Source organism: Coregonus lavaretus (genome assembly GCF_964263955.1).
Source record: "Coregonus lavaretus genome assembly, chromosome: 17".
Taxonomy (NCBI): Eukaryota; Metazoa; Chordata; class Actinopteri; order Salmoniformes; family Salmonidae; genus Coregonus; species Coregonus lavaretus.
The window spans coordinates 44,864,678-44,879,677 of NC_140004.1; the positions used below are offsets into that span (position 1 = coordinate 44,864,678).

The following is a 15,000-nucleotide window of genomic DNA, read 5'->3' on the forward strand; positions in this document are numbered from 1 at the left end:
TCACAGGAAGTACCAGATTAATGTGGAGCTATTCACAGGAAGTTCCAGTACCAGATCGTGGAGCTATAAACAGGAAGTACCAGTACCAGATCAATGTGGAGCTATATACAGGAAGTACCAGTACCAGATCAATGTGGAGCTATTCACAGGAAGTTCCAGATTAATGTGGAGCTATTCACAGGAAGTTCCAGTACCAGATCGTGGAGCTATAAACAGGAAGTACCAGTACCAGATCAATGTGGAGCTATATACAGGAAGTACCAGTACCAGATCAATGTGGAGCTAAATACAGGGAGTACCAGTACCAGATCATTGTGCAGATGTATGAGATATTTGAGGTAGATATGTTCATGAAGGCAGGGTAAAGTGACTAGGCATCAGGATAGATAATAATAAGGTATTTGAGGTAGATATGTACATGAAGGCAGGGTAAAGTGACTAGGCATCAGGATAGATAATAATAAGGTATTTGAGGTAGATATGTACATGAAGGCAGGGTAAAGTGACTAGGCATCAGGATAGATAATAATAAGGTATTTGAGGTAGATATATACATGAAGGCAGGGTAAAGTGACTAGGCATCAGGATAGATAATAATAAGGTATTTGAGGTAGATATGTACATGAAGGCAGGGTAAAGTGACTAGGCATCAGGATAGATAATAATAAGGTATTTGAGGTAGATATGTACATGAAGGCAGGGTAAAGTGACTAGGCATCAGGATAGATAATAATAAGGTGTTTGAGGTAAATATGTACATGAAGGCAGGGTAAAGTGACTAGGCATCAGGATAGATAATAATAAGGTATTTGAGGTAGATATGTACAGTGGGGAGAACAAGTATTTTATACACTGCCGATTTTGCAGGTTTTCCTACTTACGAAGCATGTAGAGGTCTGTAATTTTTATCATACAGTGACGGAAAAAAGTATTTGATCCCCTGCTGATTTTGTACGTTTGCCCACTGACAAAGAAATGATCAGTCTATAATTTTAATGGTAGGTTTATTTGAACAGTGAGAGACAGAATAACAACAAAAAAATCAAAAGAAACGCATGTCAAAATTGTTATGAATTGATTTGCATTTTAATGAGGGAAATAAGTATTTGACCCCCTCTCAATCAGAAAGATGACTCTTAAAGGGAGTGCTCCTAATCTCAGCTTGTTACCTGTATAAAAGACACCTGTCCACAGAAGCAATCAATCAATCAGATTCCAAACTCTCCACCATGGCCAAGACCAAAGATCTCTCCAAGGATGTCAGGGACAAGATTGTAGACCTACACAAGTCTGGAATGGGCTACAAGACCATCGCCAAGCAGCTTGGTGAGAAGGTGACAACAGTTGGTGCGATTATTCGCAAATGGAAGAAACACAAAATAACTGTCAATCTCCCTCGGCCTGGGGCTCCATGCAAGATCTCACCTCATGGAGTTGCAATGATCATAAGAATGGTGAGGAATCAGCCCAGAACTACACGGGAGGATCTTGTCAATGATCTCAAGGCAGCTGGGACCATAGTCACCAAGAAAACAATTGGTAACACACAACGGCGTGAAGGACTGAAATCCTGCAGCGCCCGCAAGGTCCCCCTGCTCAAAAAAGCACATATACAGGCCCGTCTGAAGTTTGCCAATGAACATCTGAATGATTCAGAGAAGAACTGGGTGAAAGTGTTGTGGTCAGATGAGACCAAAATGGAGCTCTTTGGCATCAATTCAACTCGCCGTGTTTGGAGGAGGAGGAATGCTGCCTATGACCCCAAGAACACCATCCCCACCGTCAAACATGGAGGTGGAAACATTATGCTTTGGGGGTGTTTTTCTGCTAAGGGAACAGGACAACTTCACCGCATCAAAGGGATGATGGACGGGGCCATGTACCGTCAAATCTTGGGTGAGAACCTCCTTCCCTCAGCCAGGGCATTGAAAATGGGTCGTGGATGGGTATTCCAGCAAGACAATGACCCAAAACATACGGCCAAGGCAACAAAGGAGTGGCTCAAGAAGAAGCACATTAAGGTCCGGTAGTGGCCTAGCCAGTCTCCAAACCTTAATCCCATAGAAAATCTGTGGAGGGAGCTGAAGGTTCGAGTTGCCAAACGTCAGCCTCGAAACCTTAATGACTTGGAGAAGATCTGCAAAGAGGATTGGGACAAAATTCCTCCTGAGATGTGTGCAAACCTGGTGGCCAACTACAAGAAACGTCTGACCTCTGTGATTGCCAACAAGGGTTTTGCCACCAAGTACTAAGTCATGTTTTGCAGAGGGGTCAAATATTTATTTCCCTCCTTAAAATGCAAATCAATTCATAACATTTTTGACATGCGTTCTTCTGGATTTTTGTTTTGTTATTCTGTCTCTCACTGTTCAAATAAACCTACCATTAAAATTATAGACTGATCATTTATAATAAATAATAATAATATGCCATTTAGCAGACGCTTTTATCCAAAGCGACTTACAGTCATGCGTGCATACATTTTTGTGTATGGGTGGTCCCGGGGATCAAACCCACTACCTTAGCGTTACAAGCGCCGTGCTCTACCAGCTGAGCTACAGTGGGCAAACGTACAAAATCAGCAGGGGATCAAATACTGTTTTCCCTCACTGTAGGTACACTTCAACTGTGAGAGACGGAATCTTAAACAAAAATCCAGAAAATCACATTGTATGATTTTTAAGTAATTAATTTGCATTTTATTGCATGACATAAGTATTTGATACATCAGAAAAGCAGAACTTAATATTTGGTACAGAAACCTTTGTTTGCAATTATAGAGATCATACGTTTCCTGTAGGTCTTGACAAGGTTTGCACACACTGCAGCAGGGATTTTGGCCCACTCCTCCATACAGACCTTCTCCAGATTCTTCAGGTTTCGGGGCTGTCGCTGGGCAATACGGACTTTCAGCTCCCTCCAAAGATTTTCTATTGTGTTCAGGTCTGGAGACTGGCTAGGCCACTCCAGGACCTTGAGATGCTTCTTACGGAGCCACTCCTTAGTTGCCCTGGCTGTGTGTTTCGGGTCGTTGTCATGCTGGGAGACCCAGCCACGACCCATCTTCAATGCTCTTAGTGAGGGTGTTTGTGCGTGTTTGTGTTGTGTCGGTATGCGTGTGTGTTGTGTGTGTGTGATCGTATGTAGTGAATGTGTGTGGGTTTTGTGTGAGAGAGTCAGTGTAGTGTGTATACAGTCTTGTGAGTGTGCATAGCGTCAGTGCAAGATAGGGTTAGTGCAGATAGAACGGGTAACAATTAAATAACTATTTAGCAGTCTTATAGCTTGGAGGTAGAAGCTGTTTCGGAGCCTGTTGGTCCGAGACCCGATGCTCCGGTATCGTTTGCCAGACGGTAGCAGAGTGAACAGTCTATGGCTTGGGTGGCTGGAGTCTTTGGCAATTTTTTCTGGCCTTCCTTTCATACTGCCTGATATAGAGGTCCTGTGTTGCAGGTAGCTCGGGCCCCAGTGATGTACTGGGCCGTCTGCAACACCCTGTGTAGCGCTTTCCGGTCGAGGGTGGTGCAGTCAAGATGAGGATCAGAGGGCCCATGCCAAAACTTTTCAGCCTCCTGAGGGAGAAGAGGCGTTGTCGTGCCCTCTTCACGACTGTGCAGGTGTATGTGGACCATGTTAAGTCCTTAGTGATGTGGACACCAAGGAATGTAACGCTCTTCACCCGCTCCACTACAGCCCCCTGTCGATGTGGATGGGGGGCGTGCGCTCCCCTCTTTCTCCTATAGTCCACGATCAGCTCCTTGGTCCTACCGACGTTGAGGGAGATGTTGTCGTCATGGCACCACACAGCCAAGTCTCTGACCTCCTCCCTGTACGCTGTCTGATCGCCATCGGTGATCAGTCGGTAGGATTACCAACGTCGGTGTTGGCCTTAAGAGCTGTGAGATATTCACTGCGACATGACCACAGCATAATACCCAGGGTACTTGTTATTCACACAGTCTCAGAGGAGGAGCGCGGTAGTACGGACAGAGGGAACCTGCACTCCAACTCCCCACTCTGAGATGTGTTTTGAATGTGAGCCCAGTCTGAGGCCAGTGTGAGCCCAGACGCAGCCAGAGGACAGTCTTAATGGCCCCTTGGGATTCCAGCCAACAGCGCTAGTAGTGTCCATTTTGTCTCTGCCAACGGCTCTGTCCCCTGCCAGTCGCAGTCAGACGACTGTGATTTATAAGTGACTGGCTGGCTGCTGGCAGCGTGTACTCAGTCTAATGGGCCCCGTGACTCACTAGTGTTACCATAGGTTATGGATATGACGCTCTCTTTCTGGGTTGCCAGGTTGGTGATAACCTCTCTGTGTTTCCCTACTGACTGAAGTTAGACTATGTTGCCAGGTTGGTAATCCTGATTTTGTTTTCTACTGACTGTTGAGACAGAGTTGCCAAGTTGGTGACAGCCTGTGTTTCCCTACTGACTATAGTGAGAGTTGGTTGCCAGATTGGCAATCCTTTTTTTCCCCTGTTGACTGTAATGAGAGTGTGTTGCCAGATAGGTGAGAGCCTGCATTTCGCTGATGACTAATGTGGTAATCCTGTGTTTCCCTACTGACTATAGTGAGAGCTTGTTACAAGGTTGGAAAGAGTATTCTGTTCCCACATTTACATTTACATTTTAGTCATTTAGCAGACGCTCTTATCCAGAGCGACTTACAGTTAGTGAATACATATATTTTATATTTAAAAAATTATACTGGCCCCCCCCCCGGAAAACGAACCCACAACCCTGGCGTTGCAAACGCCATGCTCTATCAACTGAGCTACATCCCTGCCGGCCATTCCCTCCCCTAGCCTGGACGACGCTGGGCCAATTGTGCGCCGCCCATGAGTCTCCCGGTCGCGGCCGGCTGCGACAGAGCCTGGATTCGAACCAGGATCTCTAGTGGCACAGTTAGCACTGCGATGCAGTGCCTTAGACCACTGCGCCACTCAGGAGTAGTTCCCATCTGAGAGTGGGTTTCCAGGTTGGTGCAAGCCTGAATTTCTCAGCTGTCTATAGTGAGAGTGGGTTGCCATGACAGCAGGCAGATGTAGGCATATAGTTAGCCACACACCACTCTCTCCTGGCCTTCGCCTCAGAAGATTCTTCATTTGGCATGGATACATGGATGACCCAGACACAGACAATACTGTACGATCACTAACCTCAATTTGTATGAAGATTTCTACTTCAATTGAGTCGTCGGCGCAGGACATACTGCTCACCCCGTACCAGGTCCTAATCCCCGACACTCTGAAGAGAAAGAGACGGAGATATAGAGGCCGACGTCCAGGCACCCTGACGAAACTACGACGGCGTGTAAATAATCCGCCTCTGCCCTCTTTTCTATTAACCAATCACCGGAGAACAAACTGGACGAGCTCCGTTCCAGACTATCCTATCAACGGGACCTGAAGAACTGTAATATCCTATGTTTCTCTGAAACTTGGCTGAACAGGGACAAATATTCTTGCTGGTTTTTCTATGCATCGGCAGGACAGAACAGCAGCGTCGGGTAAGCTCAAGGGGGGTGGTGTGTTTCTCTTTTGTTAACAACAGCTGGTGCGCAATCTCTAATATTAAGGAAGGAAGTCTTGGAAGTTCTGCTCGCCTGAGTTAGAATAACTCATGATAAGCTGTAGACCCACTATTTATCGTAGCTTTCTATTTACCACCACAAACCGATGATGGCACTAACACTGCACTCAACCAACTGTACAAACAAGAAAATGCTTACCCAGAGGTGGCGCTCCTAGTGGCCGAGGACGTTAATGCAGGAAAACTGAAATACATCTTAACTCATTTCTACCAGCATGTCACCTGTGCAATTAAAGGCGAAAACACTCTAGATCACCTTTACTCTACACACAGAGACGCATATGAAGCCCTCCCTTGCCCTCCATTTGTTAAATATGACCATAACTCTATCCTAATGATTCCTGCATACAAGCCAAAACTCAAACAGGAGGTACCAGTGACGCGCTCAATACGGAAGTTGTCCGATGAAGCGGATGCTAAGATACAGGACCACATCATTTAATAAGTGCATCGACAATATAATCTCCACAGTGAACGTACGTACGTACATATCCCAATCAGAAGCCATGGATTACAGGCAACATCTGCACTGAGCTAAAGGCTAGAGGTGACACTAACCCGGACGCTTATAAGAAATCCCGCTTCGCCCTCCGACGAACCATCAAACAGGAAAAGCATCAATACAGGACTAAGATCAAATCCTACTACACCGGCTCTGATGTTCGTTGGATGTGTCAGGGTTTTCAAACTATCACAGATTACAAAGGGAATCCCAGCCGCGAGCTGTCCAGTGATGCGAGCCTACCAGATGAGCTACAGTAAATGCCTTCTATGCTCGCTTCGAGGCAAGCAACACTGAACCATGCGTGAGAGCACCAGCTGTTCTGGACGACTGTGTTGTCATGCTCTCCGTAGCCGATGTGTGATCTTGCTGTTAGTAGGACCTTTAAACAGGTTAACATTCACAAGGCCGCAGGGCCAGATGGATTACCAGGACACGTACTCAGTGCATAAGCTGACAAATGTCCTCACTGACGTTTTCCCAGTCTGTAAAAACTACATGTTTCAAGCTGACCACCATAGTCCCTGTACCCAAGAACGCCAAGGTAACCTGTCTAAATGGCTATCACCCCATAGCACTCACAGTTCAAGCCATGAAAGGCTGGTCATGGCTCACTTCAGCACCATCATCCCAGACACTGGACCCAGTCCAATTCGGATAACGCCCCAACAGATCCACAGATGATGCAATCTCTATTGCTCTCCACACTGCCCTTTAGGACTTGGGGACAAAAGGAACACCTATATGAAAATGCTGTTCATTGACTACAGCTCAGCGTTCAGCACCATAGTGCCATCTAAGCTCATCACTAAGCTAAGGATCCTGGGACTGGACACCTCCCTCTGCACCTCCCTCTGCAACTGACAAGCAGTACCGATGCACCAAGTCTGGATCCAACAGGACCCTGAACAGCTTCTACCGCCAAGCCATAATACTGCTAAATACTTAGTTAAATAGTTAACCAAATAGCTACCCGGACTGTCTGCATTGACCCTTTTTGCACAAACTTTTTTTTTACTCATCACATACGCTGCTGCTACTGTTTACCATCTGTCACTTTATTCCTAGTTATATGTACAAAACTACCTCAATTACCTCGTACCCCTGCACATCGACTCGGTACTGGTACCCTTTGTATTTAGTATAGTCAAGTTATTGTTACTCATTGTGTATCTAGTATTACTTTTATTATTACGTGTTTTACCATTATATTATTTCTCTGCATTGTTGGGAAGCGCCCGTAAGTAAATCTGTTTACTAAGCATGTGACAAATGAAACTGGATTTGATTTGAATCTCAGACTGACATACACAGGCAGAAATCGCTTTTTAGACTAGTTGCCATTTATTTTCTCCCATTCTCCTTCTTCCTCTACCAGTTTATCTATTTTCCTCTACACCTCCTTTATCTCTCTCTCTCTTTTCCTGATTTGCTCTCTCTCTCTATCTCCCCTCCTTTATCTCCCTCTGATCCTTATCCATCATGTGAAGGATAAACCAATAATATTGATCTGTTCATCTTTTCCTCATTTTCATAATCCAGCCTTGTGATTGGCCCACTGATAGAGGGTTTGTGTGTGGTTTCCTTGGTGATATCCGGTTTGAATGTAAACTCTGATATGTGCCCATAATGTAGGTTAGAGCCCTTAGAGTTCTGACAGGGATTGCGTCCCAAATGGCACCCCTATTCCTTATGGGCCTTGGTCAAAAGGAAAGGGAATAGTGTGTCATTTGGGTTGCAGGCATGGATTGGATAGGAGGTCAGACTGGACCTGCTAGACTGGACCCGCTAGACTGGACCAGCTAGCTGCTGTGGTTGGAGCATACTGCAGATGGGATAGGGTGGGACACACACATTCAGGAAGGGTGGGGATCCAATTACCATTAGGTCTGAGGAGATGGGGTGAATATAGCCATTAGCTGTGGGGAAGGACAATGTGGCCATTATAGCTATTATCTCTGTCTGAAGAGGAGGGGTGGGGGAGGATTTTGGTCCAACTCCATCCTCCCAGGGAGGTGTGTGTGTGTGTGTGTGATGGTCTCTATGGGGATAGTAAAGTATCCAGTGACAACAGCCTGTAAATCTAGATGAGTGTGTCCTCTCCTCTCCTCTCCTCTCCTCTCCTCTCCTCTACTGGACACCTCTCCTTTCTCTCCTCTATTCACTATTAGTGTATGTCCTCTCCTTGTTGTGGTACACACACACACGCACACACACACACACACACGTCAACTCAAATACTTTCCGCGTTCTCTCTTTAATAACCAGGCACACATACTGTACATACATATTAACTCAGACTGGACAACAGTCTCCCTGTGAACATTCCCTACATCTCTCTCTCTCTCTCTCTCTCTCTCTCTCTCTCTCTCTCTCTCTCTCACGCTTGTCTCTCATCTCTGTATGTCTGTCTGTCTGTCTGTCTGTCTGTCTGTCTGCATCTCTTTCTCTCTTCTTCCCCAAAATAGAAAGATCGTTTTGTTAAGCTCATGGATCAACTACACAACTCTCTTCGGATTGACCTCTCCACATACAGAGTAAGTCTATACCTCTCCTGACCGTCTTATCTACGTACCAACTGACTACCAAGTCTCGTATAGATGATGTGTAAATCTAGTGCTATACTTTCAATCTAGATTGATCCATTCCCCCTGTACAGTAAAACCACAGGAGAAACCAAACATGTATAAATCTACCCCTGTACCAATCACTGTATATCAACAGTAGTCCCTTCAGCTCTAAACCCGTCTAAATCTCCTGTATCAACAGTAGTCCCTTCAGCTCTAAGCCCGTCTAAATCTCCTGTATATCAACAGTAGTCCCTTCAGCTCTAAGCCCGTCTAAATCCCCTGTATATCAACAGTAGTCCCTTCAGCTCTAAGCCCGTCTAAATCTCCTGTATATCAACAGTAGTCCCTTCAGCTCTAAGCCCGTCTAAATCTCCTGTATATCAACAGTAGTCCCTTCAGCTCTAAGCCCGTCTAAATCCCCTGTATATCAACAGTAGTCCCTTCAGCTCTAAACCCGTCTAAATCCCCTGTATATCAACAGTAGTCCCTTCAGCTCTAAGCCCGTCTAAATCTCCTGTATCAACAGTAGTCCCTTCAGCTCTAAGCCCGTCTAAATCTCCTGTATATCAACAGTAGTCCCTTCAGCTCTAAGCCCGTCTAAATCTCCTGTATCAACAGTAGTCCCTTCAGCTCTAAGCCCGTCTAAATCTCCTGTATCAACAGTAGTCCCTTCAGCTCTAAGCCCGTCTAAATCTCCTGTATCAACAGTAGTCCCTTCAGCTCTAAGCCCGTCTAAATCTCCTGTATCAACAGTAGTCCGTTCAGCTCTAAGCCCGTCTAAATCTCCTGTATCAACAGTAGTCCCTTCAGCTCTAAGCCCGTCTAAATCTCCTGTATCAACAGTAGTCCCTTCAGCTCTAAGCCCGTCTAAATCTCCTGTATCAACAGTAGTCCCTTCAGCTCTAAGCCCATCTAAATCTCCTGTATCAACAGTAGTCCCTTCAGCTCTAAGCCCGTCTAAATCTCCTGTATCAACAGTAGTCCCTTCAGCTCTAAGCCCGTCTAAATCTCCTGTATCAACAGTAGTCCCTTCAGCTCTAAGCCCGTCTAAATCTCCTGTATCAACAGTAGTCCCTTCAGCTCTAAGCCCGTCTAAATCTCCTGTATCAACAGTAGTCCCTTCAGCTCTAAGCCCGTCTAAATCTCCTGTATCAACAGTAGTCCCTTCAGCTCTAAGCCCGTCTAAATCTCCTGTATCAACAGTAGTCCCTTCAGCTCTAAGCCCATCTAAATCTCCTGTATCAACAGTAGTCCCTTCAGCTCTAAGCCCGTCTAAATCTCCTGTATCAACAGTAGTCCCTTCAGCTCTAAGCCCATCTAAATCTCCTGTATCAACAGTAGTCCCTTCAGCTCTAAGCCCATCTAAATCTCCTGTATCAACAGTAGTCCCTTCAGCTCTAAGCCCGTCTAAATCCCCTGTAGCAGTATACACCTAGGATACAGTAATGCCAGGTAGCCTTGGCCTGTCCATAGAACAGTGGAAGTGTTGTCTATGGGGGCGGTTGCATCCTTGACTAAAAAGACAGTCCTGCTGTAAATCCATGTTGTGTGTGTTTCCTTCACCACGCTGAAGACGGTTTACTCTGAAACGTCTGTGTGAATGTTTCCCCTGCCTGCTGAAAAGCAGGAAAATACATACATAATGGAAAAGGAATTTCTGAAGTTTTGGCACGATTCATTTTTTGTTTTTCCACCCTAACTCAACCACCTTCTCTCTTCCCCTCCCCCCATCAGAATAACTTCCCAGCCAGTAGTAAGCCTCGTCTGCAGGACCTGAAGTCTACAGTGGATCTGCTGACTAGCATCACCTTCTTCAGAATGAAGGTACGGAGAGGCTTAGTGACACACATACACACAGACACACACACACACATTTAGATTATGGTAATTCATATTAACAGAACATGCAAGTCCAGGATGCAACGATGTGCGGTCCTTCTTAACGAATTCTGATGTGCACTTTGAAGATGTTAGAATAACTGTCCACATGTACTTTTCCTCAGCCAACCAGACGAGTAACTAACAGCAAAATCACTAGACTATGTCAATCTACTATCGCCCATAGTAGAAAAGTTTACCTATTCTATTGGTCAGCTGGTCGAGAAAGAAATAGCCTATTTGGCCTAGGCTACATAAACTAAACTTTAACTTGCAATGAGTCTGGTGCAACATATCAGAATGTTTAACTTAAAATGTTGATAAATTATTATTTCTTCACGTTATAAGTGTAGCAATATGCACAAGGCAGTAGTCTACACACGACTGTTCCTTCATTAATGAAATTAGCAGGAAAACACCATTGTCAAAAGGGCACTGCACATGCCAGCGGTTTCATGAGACGGAGATGAAAATATCTGTTAGAAATGTAGAAATGGGTTGATCTAAAGATGCAACAACTAGCATGTGTTGCTAATATGACTAGGATTGTGCCTTTGGCTACTGGACAATGAAATAAAGTTCATATAAAATAATTGCCTCCACGGATATGATCTGATTTTGGTAAAACATGCCTCATAATAAGTAATAAAACGTTCAGGTTTCAAACAATTAAGTATATGTTTTCAAAATGCATACTGCCTCCAGTTCATTGCAAAGTGGTGTGTGACGTGCTGATGAAGCCGGCCTTCAGTTGCATTTGCTGTTTGAGAAGCTCCGTATCTGTATGCTGTAGGCACGTGATAAATAAGATACATAACAAATATACTGCACAAACGCACCAATTTAATTCCACTAAATTATGCAAATTAACCTATAGACCGATAAACATGACCAGATAAATGTATTTACATCGACTGGTATTTCCACCAATGAAGAGGCTAAAAAGAATTATTTCGCAATAGGATTTATTCTTCTTCTCCCAGACAATTTTATTTATTGGCTTTTCTATCGGCCAAAAGCTGGCTATTACCTGCTAACAGAAACCCTGGTGTGTGTGTATCTGCATGGTACACACACATACTGAATGCTTGTAATACTGTGTGTGCTTCAGTGTGAACATGTAGTTTTTAGTGTTCACATATAGTAAGTCAAATATTTTACCATAGAAGTGTTTAAATGCACTTTGAATTAAGTTTGATGTCATACTGTAAATGTGTTTCTCTCTGTCTCGGTCTCCCCCGTGGGTCTGTCTCTCTGTCTGACTGAGTCTGTCTCTCTGTCTGACTGTCTTTCTCTCTCTCTCTCTGTCTGATTGTCTGTCTCTCTGCCTCTCTGTCTCCCCCGTGGGTCTGTCTCTCTGTCTGACTGAGTCTGTCTCTCTGTCTGACTGTCTTTCTCTCTCTCTGTCTGATTGTCTGTCTCTCTGCCTCTCTGTCTCCCCCGTGGGTCTGTCTCTCTGTCTGACTGAGTCTGTCTCTCTGTCTGACTGTCTTTCTCTCTCTCTCTCTGTCTGATTGTCTGTCTCCCGGCCTCTCTGTCTCCCCCGTGGGTCTGTCTCTCTGTCTGACTGAGTCTGTCTCTCTGTCTGACTGTCTTTCTCTCTCTCTGTCTGATTGTCTGTCTCTCTGCCTCTCTGTCTCCCCCGTGGGTCTGTATCTCTGTCTGACTGAGTCTGTCTCTCTGTCTGACTGTCTTTCTCTCTCTCTCTGTCTGATTGTCTGTCTCTCTGCCTCTCTGTGTCCCCCGTGGGTCTGTCTCTCTGTTTGACTGAGTCTGTCTCTCTGTCTGACTGTCTTTCTCTCTCTCTCTGTCTGATTGTCTGTCTCTCTGCCTCTCTGTCTCCCCCGTGGGTCTGTCTCTCTGTCTGACTGAGTCTGTCTCTCTGTCTGACTGTCTTTCTCTCTCTCTGTGTCTGATTGTCTGCCTCTCTGTCTCTCCCGTGTGGCCAGGTGTTGGAACTTCAGAGCCCCCCCAGGGCAGCCCATGTGGTGAGAGACTGTGTGAAGGCCTGTGGAAATTCCACCTACGAGTACATCTTCAACAACTGTATAGAGCTCTACATGAGACAGTTCCAGCCTGCCGAAGAGCCTGTGAGTATAATTCTTCTTCTTCAATAAATGTTATACGTTTTTTTAGTTCAGACCTGCGACACTACAACCTGAAAAATGTTGACATGTTTTGACCATAGTGGTCTAAATAACTTTTATAGGAATGTTTACAAGCTCCTGGCTTTGCTTCTCTCTCCCACAGCCCAAGCCAGAGAAGAAGAAGAAGGAGAAGAAGAAGAAGGAGAAGAAGGAGAAGAAACAGGGAGAAGAAGAGGAGGAGGGTGAGGCTGAGGAAGAAGAGGAGGAGGAGGAGGAGGAGGAGGAAGAGGAAGAGGAAGTGAAGAAGGAGCCAGAGGAGACTGGGCCTACTATCCACAATCTGGACTTCTGGCCCAAACTCATCACCCTCATCGTCTCCATCATAGAAGAAGACAAGAACGCCTACACACCCATCATTAACCAGTCAGTACCTACACATACACAACACACACGTACACTACCGGTCAAAGGTTTTAGAACACCTACTCATTCAAGGGTTTGTCTTTATTTTTACTATTTTCTACATTGTAGAATAATAGTGAAGACATCAAAACTATGAAATAACACATATGGAATCATGTAGTAACCAAAAAAAGTGTTAAACAAATCAAAATATATTTTATATTTGAGATTCTTCAAATAGCCACCCTTTGCCTTGATGACAGCTTTGCAAACTCTTGGCATTCTCTCAACCAGCTTCACCTGGAATGCTTTTCCAACAGTCTTGAAGGAGTTCCCACATATGCTTAGGACTTGTTGGCTGCTTTTCCTTCACTCTGCCGTCCGATCTCATCCCAAACCAACTCAATTGGGTTGAGGTCAGGTGATTGTGGAGGCCAGGTTATCTGATGCAGCACTCCATCACTCTCCTTCTTGGTAAAATAGCCCTTACACAGCCTGGAGGTGTGTTGGGTCATTGTCCTGTAGAAAAACAAATGATAGTTCCACTAAACCCAAACCAGATGGGATGGCGTATCGCTGCAGAATGCTGTGGTAGCCATGCTGGTTAAGTGTGCCTTGAATTCTAAATAAATCACAGACAGTGTCTCCAGCAAAGCACCCCCACACCATAACACCTCCTCCTCCATGCTTTACGGTGGGAACTACACATGCGGAGATCATCCGTTCACCCACACCGCGTCTCACAAAGACACAGCGGTTGGAACCAAAAATCTCAAATTTGGACTCCAGACCAAAGGACAAATTTCCACCGGTCTATTGTCCATTGCTTGTGTTTCTTGGCCCAAGCAAGTCTCTTGCTTATTATTGGTGTACTTTAGTAGTGGTTTCTTTGCAGCAATTCGACCATGAAGGCCTCCTCTGAACAGTTGATGTTGAGATGTGTCTGTGACTTGAACTCTGTGAAGCATTTATTTGGGCTGCAATTTCTGAGGCTGGTAACTCTGATTAACTTATCCTCTGCAGCAGAGGTAACTCTGGGTCTTCCATTCCTGTGGCGGTCCTCATGAGAGCCAGTTTCATCATAGCGCTTGATGGTTTTTGCGACTGCACTTGAAGAAACATTAAAAGTTCTTCAAATGTTCCATATTGACTGACCTTCATGTCTTAAAGTAATGATGGACTGTCGTTTCTCTTTGCTTATTTGATCTGTTCTTGCCATAATATGGACTTGGTCTTTTACCAAATAGGGCTATATTCGGTATACCCCCCCACCTTGTCACAACACAACTGATTGGCTCAAACGCATTAAGAAGGAAATACATTCCACAAATTAACTTTTAAGAAGGCACACCTGTAAATTGAAATGCATTCCAGGTGACTACCTCATGAAGCTGGTTGAGAGATTGCCAAGAGTGTGCAAATCTGTCATCAAGGCAAATGGTGGCTATTTGAAGAATCTCAAATATATAAAATATATTTTGATTTGTTTAACACTTAATTGATTACTACATGATTCCATATGTGTTATTTCATATTTTTGATGTCTTCACTATTATGAGTAGGTGTTCTAAAACTTTTGACCGGTAGTGTATATAACACAGGCGGCTGGTGCCACCTTAATTGGGGAGGAGGGGCTCATAGTAATGGCTGGAACCGAATAAATGGAATGGTATCGAACTCATCAAACGTGGTTTATTAAGCATCTCTAACTGGTCTGTGACCCTAACTCTTGACCTCTGACCCCTGTGTTCCCAGGTTTCCTCAGGAGCTCAACGTGGGGAAGGTCAGTGCTGAGGTCATGTGGACGCTGTTCGCTCAGGACATGAAGTACGCCCTTGAAGGTAAAACCGTGTGTGTGTGTGTGTGTGTGTGTGTGTGTGTTTTCATCTCTGTCTCATTACTCATATCCACTCCATTTCTTCCTCTCCTCCTCATCGTCTTCTGTCATCCCTCTCTCAGTTTTTGATAA

The 15,000-nt window shown here is 44.9% G+C and overlaps 1 pseudogene across 1 annotated transcript in view; it reads left to right on the plus strand.

Moving 5' to 3' along the window:
* The window catches only part of LOC311144525 (protein unc-13 homolog B-like), an 80,156-nt pseudogene that overhangs the window by 20,290 nt on the left and 44,866 nt on the right, over positions 1 to 15,000 (plus strand). The window contains exons 9-13 of the transcript in view: positions 8,563 to 8,631; positions 10,399 to 10,488; positions 12,492 to 12,632; positions 12,793 to 13,052; positions 14,787 to 14,872. The product of the transcript in view is annotated as a protein unc-13 homolog B-like (transcript). The remainder of the gene's footprint in view (positions 1 to 8,562; positions 8,632 to 10,398; positions 10,489 to 12,491; positions 12,633 to 12,792; positions 13,053 to 14,786; positions 14,873 to 15,000) is intronic.